General features: G+C 34.7%; 1 protein-coding gene and 1 pseudogene across 8 annotated transcripts in view; one reads left to right on the top strand and one right to left on the bottom strand.

Moving 5' to 3' along the window:
- COMMD10 (COMM domain containing 10) overlaps positions 1 to 17,435 on the bottom strand; it is a 209,863-nt gene that overhangs the window by 95,197 nt on the left and 97,231 nt on the right. The window lies entirely within an intron of this gene.
- Positions 1,449 to 1,546, top strand: LOC129457880 (uncharacterized; annotated as a pseudogene).

Here is a 17,435-nt window from a genome sequence, read left to right as displayed (position 1 = left end):
TTTTTCAGAAGGTCAGGAGTACATGCCTAGTACAAATTATCTCCTTTCATAGTAAAGATAATATTAATAAACAGCAACAACTAAAAATATGCTTTGTTTTCATTTTGCTAAAATATATGAACAATTTCTTGAAAATAGTAGTTCATTAGATTTTCATTACTGTTTTCTTCTGAGGCCATGACTTAAATACACTTTTATTCCCTCTTTCTTAAATTCCCATTACAGTGTTAACTGAAATTTAGGGTTTTGGCAGCTGTGGCTATAAAAAAGTAATCATAATAAGATATTGCCAAACAGCTAGGGATTAAGACCAATTTTTCCAAGAGAATTGTACTAGTCCAGTTCTTGGTCACAAACAATCGAAGTGATTTCTGGTTATTAAGTTAAGCAGGAAACAATTCAGATGGCACACAAAATGAAGCTGAAGAAACAGACTTGGGAAACAAGATGGCACTAAAGGAGGTTAGGAAGCCACAACTGCAACCAAAATCATGCTGAAAAAAAAGCCTAGGAAGCCTCTGCTGAGAATGTGGCACTACCACCACTGCTGGTACCAGTATCTCCACTGGTATGAGACAGTGGATGCTGCTCTAGCCACTAGAGGCTGAGGTGGGAGGACTGCTTGAGCCCAGGAGTTGGAAACTACTAGAAGAATAAATTCTAAACTGTCGCTACTTCTTTGCATCACTTTTCCTAGATGTGAAGTCTCATGCAGAGATTTCCAACTGGTTGATGGAAACTCTAGCTGTCACAGGAGGTCATATACCCCAAACTCCAGCTGTCACAGGAGTTAGGAGAGGAACTATCTGCCTCACTTTGGCTTCCACAGAGGGAAGTGGAACCTAAGGCACTCAGAATAAACCCTAACATACAATGAGCCATCAATAAATTTTTCATTCTTGTAAAACATTGTTTAAGGAATTAGGTAGCAAATGTTGTTTTCACAGCGATATTATGTGTCTGATAGCACAATCTTCATTAATAACAAACATATGGGCTGGGTGCAGTGGCTCATGCCTATAATCCCAGAACTTTGGAAGGCCAAGGTGGGTGAATTGCTTGAGCTCACGAGTTCACGACTAGCCTGGGCAACATGGAGAAACCCCCTCTCTACAAAAAATACAAAGATTAGTCAAGTGTGGTGGGGTGCACCTGTAGTCTCAGCTACTTGGGAGGCTGAGGTGGGAGGATTGCTTGAGCTGGGAGGTGGAAGCTGAGCCAAGATCGTGCCACTGCACTCCAACCTGGAGGATGATAGAGCCAGACCTTGTCAAAAAAAAAAAAGAGAGAGAAAGAAACAGAAGGAAGGAAGGAAGGAAGGAAGGAAGGAAGGAAGGAAGGAAGGAAGGAAGGAAGGAAGGAGGGAGGGAGGGAGGGAGGGAGGGAGGGAGGGAGGGAGGGAGGGAGGAAGGAAGGAAGGAGAAAGAAGAAAGACAGACAAAAACCAGGTGCTCACTTACTTCAATAGCATATATACTAAAATTCGAAAGACATAGGGAAGATTAGCATGGCCCCTGCACAAATTCGTGAAGTGTTCGATTTTTTAAAAAATAAAATAAAAACTATTAAAAAGAAACACAAGATATTCCTAATATCACACAACTGTTGGGAGAACAGAGGCAAAAACTGATTACTCTAAATCAAACTTATTGGCTCTAATTCTAGCAAAAAAAAATTCCATGCCCGCCATCCCCCAATGTATTCTGCCTGTAGAACATAGTTTAAGTGGACTTGATAAGGCAGAAACAATAAACCTAAGAGGTAATCAAAGCTTGTCCCTTAGGAGTTGATCATGACAGGTCAGAGACAAGTTATTTTCCTCTCCATCATGAGTGCTAATTGGTCAAATAAAATCAGTTACTAACTGCAAAGTAGGTACCAATGTTCATCTAGGTTAGTTTCCATTATAGCTACTGGAAACTAACAGAGTAAACCTTCTGTTGTAAGCTGACATAATGATGTTTTAGGTCACCCCTAAAAATTCCTGTCCAGATCTGAATCTATATACTTGAAAAAGAAAAACTGTCACTTGGTTCTTATATTACCAAACTGCTTCTGTGATTACAGGGTAAAGTCCCTTATTATTCTCACAGAATTCTACCCAAGACACATGGCTATAACTTAAATAAAATAAAGTGTAAGGTATAAAGAAAGTATTTTAAAAAACACTGTTTACAGCATAAAGTTATTTAAGTATAAATACTTGGAATTCAGCAATTTTATTAATAAAAATGTTTGGTTAAAAAAAAGAATTTAATTACCATACTATGCTTTCTCAACTCAGTTAAACACAAACTATATTCATTTCCAAATTTCTGTTGGATATTTAAATTAGAATATACTACAAATATATTACATATAAATGTTAATATATAAAGTAATTTAGAGAATGTTAATACATGAAGTAATTTAGAGATCATTTAACCTACTTTGTAGCAGTAGTCCAAATCACTCTTCTTTGTTACAGCCATATATAGATAGGTTGCTGGTTTTTTTTTTTACATCAATATCTTTACACTAAAATATCTTCAGAAATTAATACTATTTACCAATCCATCAAATATGGTAGCAATCTCTATACATATGTATACCATTCAGTTATATTTAAATGCATAAATAATTATTTTGCATATAAACAGAATTTACAAAACAAATACACTGCCACTGCTATCTATTCCTTTGTAAGTTCATTAATTTATCATACATTTTAGCTAAACATTTAGCTTTCAGATAGTTCCTAATTATAAGTTTCATAACATTTCATTTATTCTACAGCATTAGGAGCTAAAAAGTGTCTAATATCTTCAGGAAGAAAACACTTTCTGGGGTCTTTTTTGAACACATGTTTTCCTATAATGTTTTTAAAGTTTTTGTTTTGATTTTTAGAAACTTGACTCATTTGTCTATTATTACTATTATTATTATTTTTCACTTTAGGATATACACTTAGTCCTCAGTAAATAATGATTTGATTAAAAATGCCATAAGAAACAAAATACTCAGCTTCCTAATATTTGAAATTATTACATATTTCTAGTTATTTCTAAAGCAAAAAGGAGAGGACAATAATGGAAAAGTATATATGTTGTGCGCCTATGATGCATTACTGGCTACAGTGCTTAATAAGTCTAGTGGAATCACTAATAGTTTTTCCTCCACTTAAAATTCATTATGCTGCTAAGGAAGAGCAACTCTAATAAGGCCAAGGACACAACTGATGAACTGAACTGGGAAAAGCTACAGTTGTTAATTTATTCGCTCATTTCTTCAACAAATATTTCTTGAGTTCCCTTCTCCAGTCCTATAACCAGTGGGACCCCTACTCTCTAGAAGCCAACATTAGAAGGCACAGGGAGAATGACAAATACATTATTACAAATGTGACAAGTGCTGTGAAGAGAAGGTATAAAGTAGGAGAACTCAGCCAGTTCAGGTCAAGGTAAACCTCCTTCAGAAGATTACATCTGATAACTGAACAGTTAGGTGGGAGGAGCTGAGGAAGGCAGAGAGTGTTCGCTAGTTAAAGGACAGAACCTGCAAAAACCCAGAGAAGAAGGAGAATACTAACTGTATTTCATGAAATGAAAAAAGTGCTTATAGCTAGAAAGGAGAGGTAGAATTGTGTAAATATAACGTTAGGGATATGAGACTATCAGAAGGTAATGGGAAAGCTGTTAAGTATGGAAGTGAAACAAATTTACAGCAGAAGCTGTATTGGAATGCGCTAAAGACAATGAAAATAAACAATTTGTTTAAAAAGTTTGACTGTGGGGTGAGAAACAGAGTTGCAGCTGAACCAACAAGTTGATTAATCTGTTACCTTCATTTGATGCTTGGATTTATTGGAACATGTTTAAAGGTTGACAGTAAAAAGTATATAGGGAGAAAGAAAATGAAGATAGAGGAAAGAAAAATTCCTCAGATGATTAAAAGGGGTGGAACCCAGACCTCAGGAAATCATAGGTAACCATTAGCCCAACGTGTTATTTTCTCCAAAAATGCCTGATGGCAGTAAAGTCAGGTAACATTCATCCAGGGTCAGAGTTCTTGCTGGTTGGTACAGAGAAGACTAATGGGAAAAGAACTTGCAGACACTGAAATGAGAGTAAAGTGATTAGAGTCTAAGATAAGAAGATAATGAAAATAGTAAGAGTCTAATAAAGATATCTCAATGTAGTCAGAGGAGGAAGTAATCAGAGGCAAGATGTCTGTATTTGTTATTTACCAGTTGTAAAATTTGTAATGAAGGCTCAAAACATGGCTCTTTGTTGATAGAGTTCAACGCAAGAGCTAAGGAGGTCAAGGAATTTTTCCACCAGAAATGCCCTCTTTGCATAGGACCCTTGTCCTTTTGCTATGTTCTGTTCTCAGAGAACTCCATGCAATAAGACAGAATGGAATTCCTCTCTACTTCCCCACCCTAACTCCCACCCATTCCCACAAACTTTAAAACACCAAGGAAAATGCAGGGTGGGATCGGAGAAAATGGAAATCCCAAAAACAGACTGCTTGACCCTGCTTTTGTTTTTTCAAGCTTTTTTGTAATACACAGACTCCTTTGTTCAATCAATATCTTACACAGAAATACAAATGGTAAAACAGAAAAGTATAGCTGCTCTGCTAGAAGTAGGACCTGAGGTTCTGTTAAATGCCCCTTGTCTTTGTCCTTCCCACATACTTATATCTAGAAGACACCCAGGACTCAGAGAACAACTGACCATTTTTGTTCAAACTGAACAAAAAGGTAAAAATTCTACGCTTTCTTAAGACACACATTCTAGTTTGGGTCATTGTGGATCACATAGGTGAAGACAATATAAAGATCTATGTGCACAAAGCTCTAAGAAATAACGAAGAAACTTTACTTGTATCTCCCTTTCTATACTTAGCAGTAGGACTTGTTCATCTTTGGGAAGAAACCTGTATGTGCCAAAACCTTTATCACACATTTTGTATAACTGCCTTCTATTCTTTCAAAATTCTTGTCAGGAAGTTACATTATTCTCATTTTGCAAAATAGGAAGTTAAGGCCCAGAGAAGTCAAGTAACTTGCCTACAGTCACAAAGTTAATAAGTGAAGCAAAATAGGAAGTTAAGGCCCAGAGAAGTCAAGTAACTTGCCTACAGTCACAAAGTTAATTCAAAGCTGATTTAAAAGCCCCAAAATCGATTATATTACATTGCCTCCAAGATTCATGAATTTAACAATGTTCCTCTACCACCATTTATATATAAAATCTTCTGGCTAAAAGCCCATAAAATGTTTTCTCATATATACTATTAAAAACAGCTCAACCCTAGAGAATTATCCTGTAGCTGTTTTAGATGAATAGGGCATAACATAGGCATTCTAACAGATCTCTCCTGAATCTGTTTTCTTTTGGTAAATAACTCCACTGCTACTGGAGTACAAGTTGACACTGCTTTTTTAGGTTTGGTATTCATTATATCTTAATTCTACACCAACATTGATGATACTGTACCCTAGGAGTCAGTGTTAACCAATATTATCAACCCAGAAAGGCTGGGTGGAGGTGAAATTGCAACTATAAAAAATATGTCTATAAAGAAGTAACAAAAGTCATAGAAACAAATATTTGAAGAAAAGAGTCACTAAATAATAGGATCATGAGAAAAAGAAGCCCAAATCAATTCAACTTATTGTAAAGCTGATTTTAATCAAGACCTTCAGAAAAAAAAAAAAAAGGTCAGATATATGGTTAAGAAAAATAAAGAAAATGTAAATACATAATTAGGGAGTGAATACAAAGGACTGACATGATAAAAAAAAAAAAAGACAGACAGAACTAAGGACCACATAGAAACGTCTGTCCTTTTCCTACATGTTACTATGGTAATAAATACATCTATTGGTCTTCCAGAAACGAAGTGGGATCCATGAAACTTCTTTCACTAGTCATTAATAGTATTTGTTCCCCAAAGCATCATGACCTCAGTAATTTAGTATTTGGAATTTGAGAACAACATAGTTAACTGGATTATTAACCCTTAATGGGAGACTGATTAAAATAATTAAAATCCACACAAAATCCAAAAGTTATTTATATTTTGTTTAAAATAACACCAGTATGCTCTGTAGTGCATGGAAACATATCATCTCAAAAACATCCTACCCCATTTCTAATAAGCACTAATTCTATTCATGTATAGCCTGCCACCAAATATACTTGAATATGGTCACAGTAGAGACATTTCCTAAGGGCAACAAAGGAACTGCTTCGTTAATTATCAGCTATCTAGGTAACCCAAAACTAAATGTAAAATTTAGATTTATACATTCATTCAAAAAGTATTTATTAAATGGTTACTCTGGCAGTGTGCTAAGTGCAGTGAATATATTGGTGAACAAAACAGAAATGGTCTATTTCTTTAAAATATAAAGAAATGGCATTCTCTCAGAACACAAAGAAAGTTACAAGTTTAAATTAAATACTACTTTGAAGATTTTTATTAATTTCAAGGAGGCCAATAATTCACTTTCATAATGATATGGGTTATTTAACTCCTCTTAACAGTCCCTTGGATACCTGAAAGATATGTTTAAAATAAAAACAAGATTGAATTTCATTTTAATGAGTGTATGTAGTCATTGAAATTCTAGGGCATGAGCTAGCTAAACCCAGATTTTCAAAACTACTTCAGGCATTTACATTTTTCTCAAGGAGTCTGCTAAGATCTTTAGGTTTAGATCTTCTAGAAACATTTTTCTTTCAGTTCTGGCATCATCCTTGGTCTCCCCTATAAATATTAACATTTCATATTTTGACTAAGTCAATATAATATTAGATATTATATGCCCATGGTAATTTATTTCTAGGTTCTCTGGTGAGTCAATGGCCTCTCTCATCAACAATCTCTTTATGATCATTGTATTAGTCTGTACTCACATTGCTATGAAGAAATACCCAAGACTGGGTAATTTGCAAAGGAAAGCGGTTTCACTGACTCACAGTTCTGCATTGCTGGGGAGGCCTCAGGAAACTTACAATCATGGCAGAAGGCAAAGGAGAAGCAAGCACCTTCTTCACAGGGTGGCAGGATTGAGTGAGTGCAAGCAGGGGAAATGCCAGGTGCTTAAAAAACCATCAGATCTCTTGAGACTCACTATCATAAGGACAGCATGGGGGAAACTGCCCCCATGATCCAATTACATTTACTTGGTCCCGCCCTTGACACGTGAGGATTATGGGGATTACAATTAAAGATGAGATTTTGGGTGAGGAGACACAGCCAAACCATATCAATCATGTATTTATTATTTTCTGGACAATCTGATTTTTTCCACTTGGAGACAGAATTTTAATCCCTTTTTACTTGGCTTTCTAATTTCTTAATATTTGTATATGTCAACATTCCCTTAAACCTCCCCAAATAGATTGCTTTCCTCTTAATTGATAATCTTAGTGTTTTCTCTAGAATACTGTTTTGCTTCTCTAAATTTTATTAATATCTGAGAAATATTCTAAATTTCTCAGCAACAAAGTTTCTTCTTTGATTTCTCGCTTTGATGTATCAATTTTTAATCACCTCAACTGACTTTTTTTTTGCTCACTCTCTCAAAACAGCTGAGCTCCCCGACACCCACCCCCCACACCTCTTCCCCATTTCAGTAAATAATACTACCAATCATTACTTTACATAAACCGGAAACCTATTGTTCTTAATTTCTCTCCTCTTTCTCTTTCACCTCCGTCCCTGCCTTCCATCCATAACCTTAATATTAAATAGTAGCCTAGAGCTAGAGTGCTATCAGTTCTTAGACTAAATAAACTTTTTGTTGTTGTTGTTGTTGCCTCAGAGCCTGTATACATTCAATTGTTTGCTTGAATAACGCGCCTCCCTCCTCTTAATAGACCTAGTTGTTTCTCTTCTGTGGGTCTCAATTTCAATGTCATCTCCTCAGAGATCACTACACCTAAAATAGTTTGCTAATAGTATCAATCATCTCCTTGTTCTTGTCCCTCACATGACATATTTCAATTGGCAACTACATAATTTGTCTGTTTACCTGTTTTTGTTCATATATATGTCCCCTAAGAGAATATAAACTCCATGGGGGCACGAGCTATGTCTATCCTACTCTTTATCTCCAGCTCGAAACATGCCTGGCACATATTAGATGTTTAGTAAATATTTACGAATAAATGAATATAGTAGAAAGTTTAAAGAAATGCTGAGATGTTGGCCAATTTTATAATATCCTACTACTGTGATAAGCAAGATCACAGTGCCAGAAGTTAAAGATCACTTTCTTAAATTAAAAAACCTTCCTTCTCATTTTCATCTTGATTAGGTCAAATGGTTCCACCATGATTTATAACAGTGATTCTCAAAGTAGGGTCCTTGGACCAGAAGCAACCTGCACATTTCAAAATAATAGTTCTCTAAAAATATTTGTAGAATTCAACAAAACAGACTTCCTATTATTTCCTTCTTTATGTGGATGTTTCTGATTAACCATGTTTCATACTTTTTAAAAAAATCTATGACTCAAAACTCAGTAGCAATAATGTAGATAGGTTTAAACTACTCTGATTTCTGCTAATTTCTTTCATACTAGATGTAAAACACTAGCTCAGCTTTAATTTACATTGTATCAGTATTTCACACAACTTCAGAAGATAGAAGATATAAAGCATAGTCTTGGTCAATAATAAGAACACTGGTAAACAAACACCCCAAAAGCATAAATGTCAGCATTTAGAATTCACATAGAGTATCAACTGACCATACATTCACATACCACTTCCAGATACCTCAATGTAATCCAACAGAGAAGTACACTAGTGAAATAAACTAGATTTCTAATTAAAATGAAAGCACAGCAAGAATAATAAAGACTTTTTTATTTTATATTTTTTGGAAACAGGGTCTCACCCTGTTGCCCAGGCTGAAGTACAGTGGCACAATCTCAGCTCATTGCAGCTTCAACCTACCAGGCTCAAGTGATTCTCCCACCTCAGCCCACCAAGTAGCTGGAACTACAAGTGTGTGTCATCATGCCTGGGTAAGTTTTGTAGAAACAGGGTTTCACCATGTTGTCCAGGCTGGTCTTGAACTACTAAGCTCAGGCAATCTGCCCGCCTCAGCCTCCCAAAGTGCTGGGATAAGAGACATGAGCCACCACACATGTCTAATAAAGACTTTTAAAATAAGCATTTCCTCATTTTCTCCTAAAAATTACAACAAAAAAATTCATTAAAATGGTAAGAATTAAAATGTAGTCAATAGCTGATATACTACAATATATGTGATCCCCCTAAATGATCCCAAGTCAAAAAAAATTGATTTTATAAAAATAGTTTTAAGAATACATTTTTTTAGTTAGGAAATTTATTTTTTTTTAATTTTGGTTTCACTAAATTCGTTTTGCAAATAAACTTTTAAGATTGAGGGTCACAAAAAGAGAAAAACGTATAATTTCTTAAACATTTAGAATGAATTGCTAATAGAAAATTTCACAATAAATTGTATTGTCTAGGCAACTATTATCAAAAATATGAGACACTAAAATTATGTATGAAAAACAAATCCATTATTCCAAGACTAATACAGGAAAAAAATCAAATTAGAAAAAATATCCACTTCTCTTATACTCCATTTCAGTGGCCTAGGACCTAAACAAAAGATAAATGAATAACTTAACTGAAAACAGAATTTAGTGAACATATTTTAAAACATATCCTAAGCAATGGATCAGTGACAATTACAAATTTAGATACACTATTGTTAATTTGTATTAAACCATATCCATCAAAGTTTCTATAAACCTGAATGTACATATTATTCCATTCAAAAATGTTTTATACATATAACTGAAAATGTACAGAGGTAACCTAATTGTCTCTAAGTGTATACAACAGATACAATCAATTATTAACCCTAAATTCAAAAATTTCAGTATTGACTGTCCAAAGATATGGAAAGCTCTCAAAAACCGAAAATCCTATATTTTACAGTAAGCTTTAACACTGAGTAATAATCTTTTTAATATCAAGAATAACAACAACAAAAAACCTCAATTCATCCCAGCCCTCCTTTCAAGTTATTTTATTTCTGTCCATGGAAATAGCATTCTGCTTGCTACACTCTTCTTCCCTTTATTTTCTATAGAAAACTGCCATCTCATCCAATCATTTTCCCCAAGAAATGTCTTGTAGATTTGAGTTTTCTACTTCATTCCTCCTACTACTACCTTTTCCTGCCTCAATATTACTTCAGTCTTTCATGGTTACCATCACACTGACCTTCCAGTTGATAAAACTGATATAATTTTTATCAAGTGATCCTGCTCAAGAAATCTATAAAAGCATTCTGGTGCCTATCCCATAAAAACTACCTGGTGTGCAAGGACCGCTTCAATCCAGGCCCAGGTTACTAACTGAAATTAATTCCTATTGTATACCTTCTACTCTCATTAGGCCATTCCTTATGCTCTGTGCCAGGTCTTTTAAGCTTCCTTCTTGTTCCTTCCATTGTGGAACAGCTCTTCTGCCCACCACCTACCCATAACCTTCAATGTCTCATTTCTTCCATATGCTTTGAATCAAGCCCATTCCACACAGGGTCATGGGTATTTACAAATGGCAAGAGTACCAGGCCAAAGTCAGGAAACCTGTGTTCCTAGTCTGGTGCTGACATTATCCAGTAGTGTAACTCTGGGCAGATTTTTGAGTTAAACAGCTAGTCCAGACTTTTGTTTCCTCAACAATAAAATGAGATATTAAATTAGATTATTTCTAAAATCTGTTTTAAAATTATTTGACTCCCGGAACACTTATAGTCTTAATATTTTATCACTTAATTGTACATTAAAGGTTTTATGTGTATTGAATCTTATTTATTAGCTTATAAACTTCCTGAAAAGTTACATATGGTACGTTTTATATTTTTGCAAACTCAGCAAGCATGACACAGTGTTTGATAACATAATGGTTCTCTTTCAGGTATTTTATCTATGGAATCATAAAATTACATGGGTAAACATGGGGCCAGAAGCATGATGTATTACATTTTAAAACAAGCTTATTTTGTATTCCTTTAACAAAGAGCATCTGAAATCCCTAAGTCTCTGGTTCAGGTATATTATTAAATAACATGTATCTAATGTAATTGAATAATTAAGGTATACAATGTTATATTTTCTTAATATTTTGGAATGGAAGATGTTTATATGAATACATTCTAGTGGCCATCTGCATCAACTACAGCTAACCACTTCTGAGAATAAATCAGGGCATTAACCTGTGTGCTAAAACCTTATTATAAACCAACTTTCCTTAATGCTACTAAGAAAAGCAGAGTCAACTAACTTCAAAAGTCCCATTTAGGTTAGAAAGTAAACTTGGCCTGAGATGCTATATCTCCTGACGCTGTAATATTAAGTGCTTCTTAGGAATTAGAATAGTGAATGTTTTTAGGGACAGGAAGTCAAATAGAGGGCATCATCCCCATTATTACAGTTATGCACACATTTTTAAAATTATAAATATTTACACATGTACATTTGCATAACCAAGATACATTTTTGGTGTCTTCAGGGGCTTTATTGTACTTTATTATGTGTTAATTTCATAGTCATTTTATAATAACTCCAAATATGTAATGTAATCATGTACTTTAGAACAATTTTATAAAGTAAGTTTTGTTTAAGGCTTAAATCTTACTAATTAATCACAGAATCTTAAGAAGTGGGAAAGAACCTAGAATCACAGGTCTAACACAATGTTTGTTACATAGCAGAGGCTCAATAAATATTTATCTAAGCGATGTCGTAATACTAATGAGAATAAAAGAAGACAATCCAAAATGAAGTGGTTTATATCTCAACTCTATTGTTCATTTAAGCAGTTGGCTCATTTTCACCTTACTTTCCTTATGTCTAACTTGCTTTATCTATCATACAGCAATATAACTAAACATTAGGAAAATGAAGTATTTATTTCTTTTACAGGCACAAAACACACAAGAGCCCAAATAAATCTCGAGTATAGCGTGTACCATTCTGAACCCTATCTTTTTAAGTTAGGGTACATGCTCATATTATCTGAGTAAAAGAATAATAAAGGCATGTATGCAGGTTTATTTGTTCAGATAATAAACGTTTATTAAGCACCCACTATGTGCTGTGTAAATTCCAAAAGGAAAAATATGAATAAAGAAACAAAACTCAGTATGAAGTGGGATGAGAGATACATATACAAACGAAAGCATGTTCAAAGTGAAATGGCCACTTAGTACTGAGGAAGGTTTGGGCAAACAAGGTGGCATATAAGTTTTAAAGGATTGATAGATTTTTCCAGATGCAAACGTAAGGGAGAAGAGAACGGACAAAATATGCAAAGGAGAAGAAAATGATGCTTGAAAACCTTTGAACAATTGAATACAGAAGGTTCCTAGGATGACTATGGGAAAGTGGGATGAAAAGAAACTAGTAGAGTAGGCAGAGATCTGATCCTACAAAGTCACATGATTCTGCAGTGGGGTGGGGGGGTCACTTAGACATTTTAAGCAGGAAAGTATATCAGAACTTTGTTTTAGAAAAATGACACTAGGTTGGAAGAGGAAGATTCTGAAAATAGGAAGATAAATTAGGAGAATAATGCAGCTCCTTAGATGGAGATAATAAAAGCTTCCGTTAAAACAATGAAGATGAAAAGATACTAATGCAAAGAGCATTTACATTTACATCTATTTTAAACATATGAAGATGAGAGGAGAGAGAAAAATATAGCTGTCTCTTTCTTTCCTTTCTCAAAACCCATTCCAAATGTCCCAGCTTATTTCTGGTCCACCCAATACCATCAACCCCTCCCAAGTTTCACATCTCTGTTAAGACCCTTTGTCCATTGGATCCCTGTCTTAATCACCACTCTGAGGCTCTTCCAACACAATAGTACCTGTTCTAGAACATGCTACCAGTCAGTAGCACTGTGACTACCTTTGCAAGCCCATCCAGGAGCCTCAGCTTGACTGCACCCCCAAAAGATTGTTTCCTGCTTGCCCAGCAACTACAGACCAACTCTGGCCCCAGCAGATTGTACCTTCTCTAACAAGGTCTGAACTCTCACTCTGGGGAAGGACCCTCTTACAAGTTGTTCTTTCCTTAAATACTCTCCTCCTTCAGGCCTAGTATGTTTGTTACAATTCTCTTTACACTTTTATAGTTACTCACATATCATAGCTTTGTAATTCTTTATATTAAACTTTCCCTGTTTAAAATTACTTTGTGATTTCTGTCTCCTTATTAGATTTAGGGAGATAGTGACAACAATCATAAGAAATAACATGAGAACCAGTAACTAGGAAATTTTTAAAAAATAATAATTAAATGAGAAAATGAAAGTAAGCCACCCATTAAGAGTACAACCTTATAGGACCCTCAACATCAGAAAACAGAATTTAAGACTTTAAAATATGAATTTTATATACATGATAAAGTAAAACATACAGGAAAATAACCATTAATAACATGAACTTAGGGACTTTAAAATGAAGACATACAAAATTAGAGGACTTGGAATAATAGTGGTAAACCCACATTTCAGACGTTAGGTTAAATGTTTTAGATTCTATCTGTAAAAGCCTAAAGCAGAACAGTGAAGAAGTCCAGGCCAGGCACACTGGCTCACACCTGTAATCCCAACACTTTGGGAGGCTGAGGAGAGTGGATCACTTGAAGCCAGGAATTCCAGTCCAGCCTAGTCAGCCTGGCAAACCCCATCTCTACTAAAAATAGAAAAAAAATCAGCTGGGCATGGTGGCACATGCCTGTAATCCCAGCTACTCAGGAGGCTGAGGCATGAGAATTGCTTGAATCTTGTAGGTGGAGGTTGCAGAGAACCAAGATCACCCCACTGCACTCCAGCCTGGGAGACAGAGACAATCTATCTCAACAAACAAACAAACAGTGAATAAGTCCAAAAAGCCAACAAGGTGAATGTGAGATTCAAGCTCAGAACATTTTTTTCTTTTTTTTTTCTAAATTGTGGTAAAATATACATAACATAAAATTTGCCAAATTAACAGTTTTGAGTATACAGTTCTGTGGCAACAAGTACATTCATATTGTTGTGCAACCATCACCACCATCCATCTCCAGACTTTTTCATCAACTGAAGCTCTGTACCCATGAAACAATAACTCCCTGCTCCTCATTCCCCCTGGCCTCTAGCAACTACCATTCTACTTTGTCTCTATGAATTTGACTGCTCTATGTACCTCATAAAATAAAATCATACAACATTTTGCCCTTTTGTGACTGGCTTATTTTACTTAGCGGAATGTCTTCAAGTTTTATCCATGTTGCAGCATATGGCAGAATTTCATTCCTTTTTACGACCGAATAATATCCCATTGCATGTATATACCATATTTTGCTTATCCATGCATCTGCCAATAAATACTTGGGTTGCCTCCACCTTTTGGCTATTGTGAATTCTGCTGCTACAAACATGGGTGTATAAATATCTGAGTCCCTGCTATTCTTTTGAATATACACCCAGAAGTAGCAATGCTAGGTCATATGGTAATTCTGTGTATAATTTTTTACGAACTGCTATATTGTTTTCCAGAGTGGCTATACAATTTTACATTCATTCCCACCGGCAATGTACAAGGATACCCATTATTCTTTTCACGCTGCCATTTAATAAACACCCATTATGTGACATAAGGACATCTACTTAAAGCCATCTATTCATTCAATTCATTTATAGTAAGTTAGTAACTACCTAGCCCACTGAGTTGCAGCAGTTTATTTTCTAAACCCACTGCCCTTAGGAAATTTGTATTTTAGTGAGGTGATACAGACACAAAAATAAAAAACAAATATATATATCATATATTAAATATACTTGAGACAAATAAAACAAGGTAAGGAGATAGAAAGTAATGCGGGAGTGTTTTAAATGTGGTGGTGAGAGAAGTCCACTCTGAATGTGGCATTTAGAAAGAACTTCAGGAAGTAAAGGAAATAGTTTTGAGAGACCACAATGAGCTCTGTTCCCCAGCAAACTGGTTCTCCACATCTCTTAGTCAGCAAGCTATATTATATCTGCCATAAGGTACAATTATTTAAAAGAAAGAAAAGTTAATCTGGTGTTTTAAATTGCTTAAAGGCGTTCCAAACTTCGGTAAACATTTAGAAACTGACCATTTCTTTATAGAGAAGTTAAAATGGGACACATTAATAGACTTCAAGGACAACAGTCAGCTTTGACTAAAAATTGAGTAAGAGTAGCTACTACCTAGAGAAAATCCAAAATGGTTAGGAAAGGATTTCTGTAAAGACAACTATAGGCAAGTAAGAGAGACACAAGTTATCCACGTAAATTTTGGAGTTATCTTTAATGACTCACTTTATCTCACACTTTGCATCTAACCAACAAATGCTACCATATTCACCTTCAAAGTATTTTGGAATTCCCCTTTCACTACCTCCACCATCATCATTCTGGTCTAAACCACTACCATCTCGTGACTGAATGGTTATTCTACTAATTGATTATCCATCAGTTATATCATTGCTCCCTTGCAATCTGTTTTCTGTGCAGTAGCTATAGTGATCCTTGTAGGCTGTAATTCAGAATATGTATCTTTTCTGCTCAACATCCTCCATTTTGAGGAAAATTCAAAGTCTTTACCAAGGCCTATAAGGCAATACAGAATTCCATGTCCTCCCATACCCATTATTACTCTCACCTTATCATCCAAACCTCTCTTCCCATATACTCTACTCCTGCCACACTAGCCTCCTTCTGGGAATTTAGCAAGCACACTTCCATCTCAGGGCCTTTGCACTTGGTGTTCCTACTTACTGGATTGTTTTTCCTTAAGACATGCACATCTTTTTCAGGTATCCAGTTAGGTATTATCTTATCAGCAAGAAAAGCCTTCCCTAAAATAGTACCGTTATTGCTCTCCATCTCCATATCCTACTTAATTTTTCTTCATAGTGTTTATCACAACCTGATAGAGTATACACTTATTCAATCTATGTTCTTTTTCCACTTATTAGAATAAATGCTTTAAGAGAAAAGGACTTTGCTTTAGTTACTGCTGTATCTTCAATACCTGGAAGTATATGGCACATGGCATATTTTCAATAGATGTTTGTTGAATAAAAGAATTAAGGAATGAATTCATATTACTATATTATGACTGTCCTGGTTCCAAAAAAACCAAAAACAAAAAACAAAAACCCAAAAACAGTTGGAAAAAAACATAGATCAACAAGGAAGGTGATACCCAATGCTTTGCCTTCTGCAGTTATTATGTGCAATTCTATTTGTATCTCTACAGTGCATCTAAAGCAGGTGGATAATTTATGAAACTGTAACTCTCTACTGAAAACAAAGATCAGACCATAACTTTTAGAATGACTTCAGATCATAGCTGGAGAGGTAAAAATTAAATGCTACCAAAAGTGAACGGCGAACACTAAGTACTTCATTATAGAGGATGAAATAGTCTTTTTTTAAAAAAGCTATTCATAATGTGATGGCTGAAAATAAAATCTAGCTCTTTGTAAGTATATTCATACTAACTGTACAAATTAAGTTGCATGATCCAGTTCACCAAAATAACATAGAAAGTAAAATGTTAAAAATCAGGAAATTCCAAAGTTTACACTTCTACTCTAATATTAACTTGCTTAAATTGGCTTATATAACATTTTAAAGGTGTATATATAACCGGAAAATTGAATATAACTAAACTCATAGAAATAATGTTGATATATCACTGCTAGAGGACGTATAACTTAGGAATTTCCTGATTCCCAAGAACTGCTGTTTAATGCCAAGGCATTCGTACAATTTTTTTCATTTGTAAACTACTTCAAAAATGGAATAAATATGAAACAAGAGGCAGCTGTTAGATGAATTAAGATTAAATGACTTTGCCTTAACCTTAATATTTACTACCTAAATATTTTCATTATATATTAAAAGATAATATACAAACAGAAGAAAGGGTTATATGTGTTAATTTACGTTATTATGAATCTCGTATTCTAATACTGCCATTATTTTAAGCAGTTTAAATTTTACAAACTTTACACGAGCAAAAGTTAAAGATCTGACTGTGTTACATAAAATTATTAAAGACATCCTCTCATATTGTCAATTCTTGTATTACTCAAATTTTTGCAAGAACACTGAAATTTCATCGTATTTTTTTGTAATTAAAAAGCATGAAGAATTCAAGTTCCAAAATCTTACTATCTCAGATGAGTAAAGGTTAGTAATATTTTAATTTTAACCCACATTTATGCACAGCCAGGATTCAGAAGCCCTGTGCTGCTCTTCTCCACGCCTCCTAGCCTGGTTCAGGGCTGTGGCTCTAAAAGATACCCTGGAGTATGACTTCATAACACAAAACACTGTGAGTAAATCTTTTCAAATAGGAACTCA

This window comes from Symphalangus syndactylus, chromosome 11, assembly GCF_028878055.3.
Source record: "Symphalangus syndactylus isolate Jambi chromosome 11, NHGRI_mSymSyn1-v2.1_pri, whole genome shotgun sequence".
Classification (NCBI taxonomy): Eukaryota; Metazoa; Chordata; class Mammalia; order Primates; family Hylobatidae; genus Symphalangus; species Symphalangus syndactylus.
Note: the sequence above shows the minus strand (reverse complement) of the source record. Positions and strands in the feature narration are given on the sequence as shown.